The sequence below is a fragment of the Hippoglossus hippoglossus genome, chromosome 22, assembly GCF_009819705.1.
Source record: "Hippoglossus hippoglossus isolate fHipHip1 chromosome 22, fHipHip1.pri, whole genome shotgun sequence".
Classification (NCBI taxonomy): Eukaryota; Metazoa; Chordata; class Actinopteri; order Pleuronectiformes; family Pleuronectidae; genus Hippoglossus; species Hippoglossus hippoglossus.
Window position 1 is genome coordinate 17,109,805 of NC_047172.1, and position 12,074 is coordinate 17,121,878.

The window sequence follows — 12,074 nt, forward strand, 5'->3', positions numbered from 1 at the left end:
TTTTTTTTGCCAGGCTTTTTTTCTGTTTGTGGTGTGGAGAGCTGAAAGGCGGCACTTTAGAGGTGATGAAGAAAATGAGACTTGCAACGTTTGCTGTTCCAGCTGAGTTCAGCTGATGCCGGTGATCGGTCTTCGTTGGGTGTCATGCCGTGCATTCAGGATTATTTTTTTTCCGCAGATTACGGTTCACAATATAGAAAAACATTCACAACCGCTACTTAATATGCTGCTGTTGCTCTCCCCCTATTTTGTGTGTCAGACAGAAAACTCATCACTCAGGCCATGCACTGGCACCGTGAATTGGACTGCATCAAAAGTAAAGATACCTCCGTTAAGGTGAAATTCCTCGATTCAACTTGTGACCTAACTAATTCAGGTCGGTGAGTCATGTCAGTCACTCTGCATAGAGCAATGCATCGCAAATCCACAGAATGATGTGTGTTCTAACCTACATACTGTATCCGTATTCATTTTAACTCTGCTATGAATTATCTACAGTATAGCTCCTGCATATTTAGGGGAAAATACTTATTTCGCTTAAATGGGGCAAAATAAAACACTTCTTTTATGATACAGTAGGAATAATCTTTCAAAGTGTTTATCGGCCAAAAAACCCCAAAAGTGCCATGCATACATTTTCCAAAGCGGACATGAATGGCTGCACAGAAAATATAATTTCCCCCGGTTTGTAGTTTTATATAGTGTTTCTGCACCGATTCTCCCCACTGCTCCTCTGAAGACACACAACGTCTACGGCCATTGATATGCCCTAACAGGGGTCACAATTTGCATGAGAATTAACAGCTAGTAAATTAAATTGATATTCAGTGCACATCTCCGTTGAATCCTTATTCAGACCTTTGTTCGCCTGCCTGGCAGAGCCCATGTTCAGCCCCTAGCTAGTCAGAAACATCTGTGCAGTTAATAATTTGATAAACAGCTTACACAAATGCTAAATTATCTTCTCCACCACCACTCCCCCTCACTCCCACTCCTTTTTCCCCCCCTTCCTCCCCTTGTGCAAGACTTGGAACAGTTGGCTCACCTCTCTGTGGCGTTAGGGCTTTATCTGTCTTTTGTGGCTTGTTCTTCCTGGTTTTCACGGCTCTCCCTTCACTCCTTTTCACTATATCACCTCGATACTGAAGCTGTGTTTGGAGTTAATGCAAATCCTCAGTTCTCATCCATGAAGAAAAAGTGTATAGGCGTCGCCTATTGTGGCAAGTTTAAAATGAACGTAATAACATTTGTTATTCATTCACAGCTCCGTCTGAATAGCATTTGCGGAAAATGTTTCGAAGAAGAACTCTGACATTTTTAACATTTACAATGTCATTTTGCTCCCATTCAATGGAAGCCTATTGTTTGCCTCACAATGCGGGTGACTCCCTGTGAATTTGCTAAATAAGGTCTGACATATTTTTTTCCCAGAGTGCATTCTACATCAGAGTGCAAAAGCTTTCAAGTTTCATGTGTTAATTCAATGGTCACTTGTTTCTATAATTGGCTGCTGGCACCAGCGCAAGAGATTTGACCCAGCTTTTATAATTGTTTCAAAAGGTGGACACTTGTAGTTGGCACAGGTATAGTTTGATTTTCACAAATTTATATTTATATATCAAATGTGTCCAGATGATGATATTAATTGTATCCGTTCAAAACCAGTGTTGATTAACATTTTAAAATGTGAAATATGAAATGTTCATCTCTATGTGTGTGTGCCCACATGCCTGCATACCGTTTATTTGTGTCTGTTGTGAGTACGTGTTTGTCTATGAGAGGAAAGCAATTAGTTAAGTGCTATCAAGTGAATGAAAAGCTGCAACAAATCCCCTTTATAATTTCATGGAAAAAGAAGCTGACAAAATAGAATGGGATGGAGGGGAGCTAGTTTCCAATGCTTGCCTTTTCAGTCGTGACTTAAGATGAAATTGAACGCCAAGAGGCTGAGCTAAGCTGTTTAAAAACATTGTGTAATTTCCCTTTTTTCCACATGTCGATTCTTAATGCTGCTTACAGTTTGTTTTTCTGTTGATGTTGTCGCTTGTATCGCTAAGGGCAAGTGAGGAGATCAGATTCACCGTGATGCTGCACTTGTTGGTTATTTGAATAAACATTAGGGCAGTCTGGAGTGCCGTCTGAGAGCACAATGCGTCAGTGTGGCTTCAACAAAAGAATCCCAGGTCGAACGACAGTGGCCTGTTGTCAGTGCACGCACGCCTCGTGATGTCGTCGTTCGTTAGAGTCGATTCAGTCTCCATTTTCATTTTTTATTTTTTGTATTCTTTCTTTCGGGCATCTGCAGCCCCGTGTCAGCCAGTAGTTTCCACACTGTCGTGCTCCACTGGCAGATCGTGTCTGCGGGCGAGAGAGACAGGAAGGAGAGGATCATCTCTCCGTTTGACAAGAGTCTGTGGAGTCTGGTGTTTGACTGACAGCTGATAACCAGGGTGGCGTGGAATACAGCGCCGGGAAAGGGCAGCGTGTGTGTGTTTGTCAGATGATGAGATTCATGTAGGCCGGGCCGCTTGGGTCAGATGTCTGACAACAAGGACGTGATGTTTGCTCCTGTTTCGGGCCTGGTTGGTTACACTGATCCCTGGTGTTGTTAAGACGAAGCTCACCCACCTTGATCTTTACCAGCTCAGGCTTGGTGGTGAGGAAGTGACTGCCGTACAGATGACTTGCACTGAGATGAAAATATTAAGGCTGAAGCCAGTGGGTAGCTTATGCTGTGTTTTGATATTTGGCACACATACATATATTGTAGTAGCAGTGGGACCTTTGCCTGCACCTTGCAGCATTTTGTAAAAATTATAATGAATAATTCCAGGAATCTCTGTCTGTGTGTATGTGGCACATATCTTAAGAACCTTATCAGCTTCAAATTTGGCATGTGTATCGTAAAGGGCCAAAGGAAATGCGGTGTTGAATTTTGTGCTATTTAAACTCACAATATGTTCAATATTAATAAATAATAAAATAATATATATATAATAAACAGGTGCGGCTGGGACTCATCAACGTAATACCTCTTTTATATCATCAAAATTAGCGAGTTTACACAGTTTTTTACCACGGTTAAACCTTCTATAGCGGTGATTGCCTCCTTTCCCATTAAATTCAATTTATTAGCCCCAAATAAAAACATACATGATCTCAAGGCGCTTTAAGTGCTATGGTCAAGACCTCGACCTCCGATTTTACAAACCCACCAAAAACTGTGGTGCTCTCTCTCAACTCGATGTCTTGCCAAAGTATAGCGTGTTCACCCGGGTGTCTCATTTCCATCAGTGCTGAAGCCGGATAAGACCTGTGTCTACTGCAGACTCATTTGACCTGGGAGCGAATGCCAATTGTATCCATTCCCATTGCCGACACAATCCAGATGTGTGTGGGTCTAAATGTGTTTTTTGACCACAGTAAAAAGGGCTTTAGTGGTGCTCTATATAATAGCGCGTTCACACTAATGGCAACAACAAGTGATTCTCCAGTTACTGCATAGTGTCTTAATTTAAAAAAGTGAGCCACCAAGATCCGTAACTTTCTGTCTGAAGAATATGAGCATCTAGTAATAGACGGACACCTAAAGAGCTAATCCAGTCCTGGAAGGCCCATTTGACCCAGTCCACCGGGAGAGGCCCTCGGGGCACGTGCACCATCCACATTAAGGCTTTAGGGAATACGTTATGTGTTTGCGTGAGGGGCATCCTCACCTGTCTCTTCCATGGGTCACACTCGGGTGACACTTTCACTGGATGTCATTGCGCTTATGTGGGTTTTGTCTTCTAGGTCAAATTATCCTTCAATTTCAGTTCAAATTGGGAAAAGCAGAAGCAAGGATCAGCTCCGTGCCAGCCCTCTCCTCTGTATTAAGCCATCACCGTGTTGTAAGGCAAGCTCATATAATGAACCCTGTCACCGCCACCACTGCACCAGTATCCCCACAACACGGCGTGCATATTTATTGCAGCCTGTGGTTGTGAGAACATGTGTGCATGTATGTGTGTATGTAATGTATGTGTGCATGCTCGCACGGGCTCACCTTATTCTAGCAAGGAGCAAGGGAATCATGTTACCCTCTGACTGATTAGAAAGCTCATGCATAGGAAATCACGACAGAGACACTGCTCCCCATCTGCCTGCAGTGCAGGTGAAAACAATTTACACATCGCCAGGCTAATGGATACATTCATAGGGAGCTCAGACAGAGGGGTAGAGGGATCGAGGGGGAGAGGGAGAGAAAAACGGAGAGAGGAGAAAGAGAGGGGTTGTAATGGGCCCAGGCCAATGCAGGCCAGTGGCCCTGCTCATGCAGCCAAGCCAGATAGCCACGTATCAGATAACACATAATCACCAGGGTCAGGGACTAATGAATGCGGTCGTGGCCCACCAGAGCAGGCTTTTGCCCGCGCTAAAGACACTTGTAAACAATTCGGCTGGGTGAAGCATGGCAATAATATGTTGATTCAGCAGGTAATGAGGTTCTCCCTGCACCCATACCCCTGGCTAACCCCTCTCTCAGGTGGGCCAGTGGAGAGCAGCAAGGCAGGTTGGTGAGCGCACACCTCTGCCGATGACCTTTCCGCGGCAGTAAGGACACAAGGCAGTCTGAAGAGGACTATTCTCGTATTGCACAAGGCGCTGAGTGTCAGAACTTTCATTCGCGGCAGGCAAATGAACAGGCAGGCGCTGCATGCTAATGAGCGGCAGGCTATTTTCCACCTTTTTTATCTGCACATTATGCTCTTGACTTTGGAGAAGGTGGGAATTAGGTTGGACCTCAGTGTCAGGCTGCCTGATGGCTCCGCTCAGGAAAAACTGGTAATTGAAGCCGATGGCTGCCGCGGAGGAGGTCTGAATTTGGAAATAAACAGTTTCAAGCACTGCACGTCATTTCTATAGAGATGACAGGGGGAATGGAAATGAGCTGTCTGGATCTAATGTGCTTTCGCAGCAGGGAAAAAAGGGGGCCATCTTTCAGATAACAATTCCACTCATTAGGACTTCAGTGGCACCGTAATGACAAGAGACCAAGTTGCTAAATTCAGAGAGGACAATTAGGAAACGCTGGCACCCAGACAAATCAAGCAAACAAGGACACATGGCTCAGAAATCTACATATATTGTGGCTCGATATTGTGTGATGCATCTGATAGCTTTCAATGGGCGTTAAAAATGGAAAAGCAATAAATGGCCTCCCACTGGGTAATTCTTCTCGCAGTGGCAACTTTGTTATTATTGCTTATTTATTAGCATAAAGGGAAATAGACCAATTAATCCCCCTCTCATTGGTAAAGTAAGTTGTTCATGTTTGATTCCATGCTTATTAAAGTGGAACGCCACATTTTAAACGCACGTTTTTCATGCTTTGCAGTTTGTATTTAAAACCGTGTTTTTCTACTTCAACAGAGCTCATCTGATGAGAAATGTGTTTTTTAAAAAACATTTTCCTTGATCACTTCTCTCTGTGCTCAAGGACAAAATCTGTGCACATGTTTTTATGTTTAGTGCCAATTCTAACACCCGGTTATATTTTACCTACATAATAAAATATAGTATAAAATGACTGTAGTTATTCATGTATTGTCATGACGACAGATGCCTAACTATGTAGAAGTTGTTATAGGAACAGCAGTAACAAGTGTCACAGTAAACATTGGTTATTTGAAAGCTAATTTTCTCGTACACTCCTCTGCGATTTTGACAGATGTGGCCTCCTCACCTTCCTCTCACTTGGCCCCAATCCATTGCACCCCCTGTGGCGACTACCAACTTCTCAGGCTCTGCAATACTGTGTGTGTGTGTGTGTGTGTGTGTGTGTGTGTGTGTGTGTGTGTGTGTGTGTGTGTGTGTGTGTGTGTGTGTGTGTTTGTGAGTGTGTGTGTCCACAGCATCCCTCTCCCATAGGAGCCACTGCCCTCTCCCTATTTCAATTTCCAAAGGATTATCAGTAACAATGCATTTTTCTCAACAGTTGTGCAAAGTTCCTCCGCTCCCCTCCGACACGCCGACTCTTCCCCTGGTTGCCCAAACAAAGCCCCAAACCACAAATTGTAACTTGTGGACATTTCGAGCACGATTCCATGAGTTGAATGACAGTTTTCTCATTAAAAAATTCTCCAACATGGCTGCTGGATTGATCTCTCGCGCTGCATTAGGGTTAAGAATTTGTTTATAGATCTCAAACGATGGCAGCAGTTAATCTCTGATGCTTTTTAATGTGGCATGTGGAAAAAAATGCAGCCTTCCATAGACGCGGCATGCAACCTTGATGTAGCGGGCGAGACCACAGGGGTTTCTTAGACTCCGATAGCCTTCATGCTCATGAATAAAACAGGGGGTTTAGGGGGCTTCCTGTGCAGCTAATTCACAGTGCCGGGCTTCCAATCTGTTTTTATGGTACTTGGGCGGAACAATTTCTCTTCCCCTGCTTCAGGGCTGCATGCAGCACGGAGAGCGGATTCTCGGCGGCTCGTACAGGGATAGTAATTTGCCATAATCAGTCATTGTGCACTGGTGAGTTCAGCACAAGCTGAGACACATGATACTTTATGCTGTTTCTTCAATTTTATGCAAATAAACAAAGCAGCGCGGCTTCTAAAATTGCCCCTCATTTCTAGCATGAAAAAAGTGTATTGGCATGTAACGGCCAACGCAACTTTCATGTAGCTATTATGTGTGAGTAATTTATGTATTATCTAAGCTCTAGTGTCCGTTTACATGAGCTGCGTATTTAGAATTTGTGATTTTTTATTTTTTTCAAAGCAAATGCCGGATTACATCACCATATGCTTTTATACCAAACCGCCGGTGAAAACACAAGGCAACGCATCGCCATCACTCACTGCAATTAGTAATGAGCAACGCGGTTCTCTTCCTCGTGAGTCCTGTTTGCAGACTCATTACCGGGCCCTGCTGGTTCCTCCAGCACTGAGAGGAAGTTAAACAAAGCGCCACTCACGCGCAGCCCCTCCGTGACGACAACAGGCTCCAGACCCATAGCCAAACGCTGAGAAGTGAAGGGCCTGCGAAAACAAACCACTACGACACCCTTCACTCTTTTCTTCTACTTGACTGCACCCTGTCATCATCCGAGCCAATCACTGGTGCCTCGAGCCACGCTAAGAACTGAGAAAACAAACCACCAGGCTATAAAACCCCAAACCTCTCCATCTTAATTCTACCATACAGCTCATCATTTCACAGGTTTTAAAGTACAGCCCCTTTTTCTTCTTTGCTCATTTCAAATTATAATTAAACCTTTTGTCTTTGCTTCAACAAAAATAAATAGATTTTTTAAAAATCAGGAACATAATTAATCTGTACGAACATAGATATGCAGAATTACATGTCCATTGCAAACATAGAGGCAGATGTACATATTGATATACTGCACACACACACACACAGATACAGTATACACACATACACACACGAGGCAGAGGGGACCTAATTAAATGCAGACAGTGACTGTGTGCACAGGCGTACAGTGGAGCCGGGCCCCAAGCTGCTAGAGCAACAGTTCATCTCGGCCAATTAGATGTTGCATCAAAGCCGGGGCAGCCATAAAGTTGTGGGTTCACAGGCGATATTGTTGTGTGCGTGGTCAGCAATCAGCAACATCCCCTGCTGGGATCTGCCGCAGTCGAAGCCGTAGAGAGAGTCACCTGACAACGAGCCAGTGCAGCGGAGGCCCGCCTGCCCGCTGTGTGATCTTCTCCTAATGTGTGTGTGTGTGTGTGCCTGAACTGCTGGTCTCTAGTATGGAGTCGTGCGATGATATATCTAGACCCCCGGCGAGGTTACTGTTTATTAGTCCTCTTTCAATCAGACTGTGCGCGTTTGATCTTCTCATTGCCGAAGTGTGATGCAAACACACAAATGGTAAAAAGGGACTTATTTTGCACGGGTCATTAAAAAAACAAAACGGTTTGGCCACAGCAGGTTTGCTTTACCTGCTTTTTCCCCCGGACACGGGCGGGACGTCGCCCAGTGAACACCTTCCTGCCATGAACCTAATTTGCATGGTTTGTTTTCCCTTTGACCTCAGTGAGAAAATTAGACAATAGTTAGAGAGAGTTTCTTTTTTCATGCAGCTGTGTATTCTGGTTTCGATACCGCTCATCCTATTTTTGAGGGGGATTGTCACGGGGGGAGCTGGAGCCAATCCCGGCTGACATTGGGCGAGAGGCGGGGGACACACTGGACAGGTCGCCAGCGTATCACAGGCCAACATACAGAGACAAGCAAACCATTCACAATCACATTGACCCTGAATCTGCATGTCTTTGGACTGTGGGAGAGAGCCGTGGAGAGAACATGCAAACTGATGCTGCCTTGAATAATATGAAATTGCATTTGCCAAGATCTCACTTATTCTCCAGTACTTATATCTCTGCAGTCAGTCTCATTCTGTGTGTATAGAGGTGATCCTATAAGAGCCGTAAGGAGCCAAGAGAATGAGAGCAGAAGGAGTGTAGTTTAAGAGTGAGTCCAATGTTTAGCCTGTTGATTGGCTCAGGTACAGGGAGTCTCCTGGTCCTATCAGAGACGGAGCAGCAGCAGTGTCTCCTCAACCCTAAAGCTGCAGAGTGAGGCAGGAGTCAGCCCGGGATGTTCCCCAGGATTAGGAGTGGGGATGGGGGGGGGTCAGGGCTGGAGTGCTGCCACTCTCGCTCTCAGCGACCGAGCCGCTGCTCCCTCATTACACCTGAGGAGACAAAACATTACCCATGGTGCACTGGGGCCCACTAGGAGACGCCTATCCCTTACACGTCCATTGTGATAATGGGGAATATTTGGATGTTTTGATTTCCGTCGAGAAATAATTCTTGAGAGCAGGAAAACATATCGTTTGAAATCGGGTTACAGCTTTCAAACTTATTAAGAGCACTTGAGAACACATACACGTTTCCTCTCTAACATACTATTGTAGGTCACAAAGTGAGTGTGTCAGCGTGTATGTGGCAAATAGACCTAGACCTCCCGTCACGTAAAGGCATCCATTAACCAATCACATCAATAGCCTTTGTTAATTCATGTGCACTTATTTATATATTTCTCCCGTTTCCTTCAGCGAAACATAATTACCCATTACGTAATGTTTGGGTCGCGGCGCGTTGATTACTGTCCGGCATTTGAAAGGCTGCAGTTCTTAGTGAATTAGAGATTGATTAGTACATGGCAAATCTACTTCATTCTAAATATGTTAATTAACAGTCTATGCAGTGGATGCAGCAGTTAAAAGCTCTAGTAACCTCACACAAGCTTCAAATGTAACCACACTCTAAATTGCTCGCCATGGGTTTCTTTTGAAAGGCTATATTTAATTAAATGCCATACAGTAGCCATTGCGGGGCTAATGGAACTTATATTATATGTAAGAGATCTGGTGAGGAGTCACTTAACCGTCCATTACGGCGGCTGTTTCAGCTCCGCTCCTCTGTTTTCCAGCCACATGTAAATGACCCGGATTAAATCAGCATTCTAATACAATTTAGCCAAGATGGCCTGTGTGAATTTTGCAAATAACTAAAGGTAGATTTTCATTGATAATTACCATTTCTGTGATTTGTTTCATTGCAGTTCTGCAATCTGTATTTTCTAAACTGCATTACATGCCTGGCGATGATCTATAGTAATGATTTAACTACTACCAATATGTTATTTTTTCATTTTTAATGTTAAGATGAGGACAGAGATGTAGAATCTCTGTGCACACAGGACCCATCCCTGTAAAAGTGGCTCTTCAGGACCACTAACAGTTGACAGAGCCACCTAGTGTTTGTATCTGACACACTGTAGACTCCCCTGGTGGATTCACACCCTACACTGCGGTCAGTGCTGGTCCTGAAAACACACTGTCGAGAACATATTTGCTCCCATGTATCATAAAATCCATCTGAGGTTGATCTCAGTGTAGCTTGGGCGACATGCAGAAGATCCATGGTAAATAAATAAATAAATGGATTTGGTTGCAGTGTAGTTGAGGAGCGCCGTAAAAAAGTATAGAAGTATTTGAACTTTTGCATAGTTTCAACTATAACAACAATCATTCCCAGTCCGACACACATCCTGGTTCCATTGTGACAAGCTGCCCTGCTGATGTGCAGCGCGGTTTCTCATATCTTGGTTAAGGGTGCCCCCATCTGGCCAACAGCTCACTCCTGTGCTCACAGGCTGTGAGAGGCGGTTTGGCTGCTCCTTTGCTTGCTCCTCTACCCCTCCACTCGCTCTCTGCACTGATTCCTATTATGAAGCCTCACCGCCACATAAAAGTACGGCTTGTTTGTATGAAATACGCTAACTCTGCACTGACATAAGCTGATTTTAAACAATTTAGATGTGGTATTTATTTGTTTATTCATAATGTGGACTTGAGACGTACAGAAAAACAGCAGTTGTGTATGATTTTTGCAACAGTATTTCAAGGATATTTAACTTTACCTACTGGTCCCTCTCCCTGTCACCCACACACTCACACACACACCTTCAGCATCCACACAGCCACAGTTGTTTTGGGGCAGTCTCGCCGTATTGGGTTTGAATGAGGGTGGCGGTGTGTGCGGTGTAATTTGCAGCTTTGCCGAGCCGGAGGAGCCCATTTTTTCTGGCTGTGGTCAGTGGGCGCTGGCTGCTGCTGTTCATCAGCACGGAAGTCTGTGAGGTGAGGGAAAAATTGTAATGATGGACACCGAGCGGCAGGAATCAGCTGCTCAATAAGCACCCCCCCACCTAATTGCTTAGCAACAGTGTTCCAGGGTCTCTCATTTGAGATCAAGAGTTTAGTGGACTGAAGACTCCGCTTTGGAGAAATAGAGCTTGTGCCATTCGATAAGACGGCGGAGAAATGGGCTCTATCTTCTACTTCCTCCGTGCCCTCCCTCCCATTCCTCCTCCACCTCCTCTCTCTCCTCTTCTTTCTCGCCTTCTCTCTCTCTGTCTCTCTGCCACCGACCCCCCCCCCCCCACCACCACCACCAACCCTTTCCTACCGGGATGATTATGTTACCTTTCAACTGCATGATGTATTCAGTTCACTAGATTATTTTCTGTCATCTCAGTTAATTGAATTCTGTCCATCACATATAGATGTTTTCACATTTGCATAAAGGTTAGAGTGGTGAAGAGTGTCAAACTTCAATTTAGACAATGTCACTCAAATAAAATATATTGGCCTCTTTCTCTCTCCCCCTCCTTTTCTGGCTCTTCCGGACGTGGCTATTTACTGATTCCGTCTAAATTTAAATAGATCTGTATTCCTGGGACGCGCCGCCTCTCATATACATGTAAATATGAATATGAAAATGACCGGATGGCATTTCTGATACGTGACCATGCGTGGTTGGGTGTGTGTGAATCTCTGCAATAATCTGTCTGTTGAGGCGTGTTTGATTTGTGTGTGTGTGTGTGTGTGTGTGTGTGTGTGTGTGTGTGTGTGTGTGTGTGTGTGTGTGTGTGTGTGTGTGTGTGTGTGTGTGTGTGTCTGTCCACATGGTCCACCCTCGCGGCATCTTTTCCCAACACAGACAGTATGTAGCCATCGCTATCCTCTACAGAGGCTCTCGGTAAGCACTTCCTCCTACTCCCCTACTCGTCGTCAAGTGCCTTCTAACAACCAGCCTACAACTGTTGTGAAAATGTAGGACCTCGGTGGGAGGGCTGAGGAATGGACCTACCTGTGCATAACGTGTAAATGCATCTCTGCACATGCACATAAAAGCACGTTTTTGGATACAGACATTTTCATTTTTACACACACACACACACGCGCTCCTCCATTGAGATTTTTTAAAGCAGTTTCTCCATGGCAGCCAATCTGTTAAATGGCAACGACTGACAGAGGGAAACGGAGCATAATAACATGTCACACAAGGAAACATAGCAAAGAGAGAGGGGGGAGAGAAGCAGACAGACAAGAAGACCGGGGCCAATTCACATTTAATGAGCGTCCCGGAATATCCAATTATGTTTGCTTTTGAAAATTGATTCATGTGTCTTTAGTGGCAATTTTCATATTAGCCCCTTTCAAATAAACATCTATTAGGTTTATGTATCCGGGTGGCGACGGC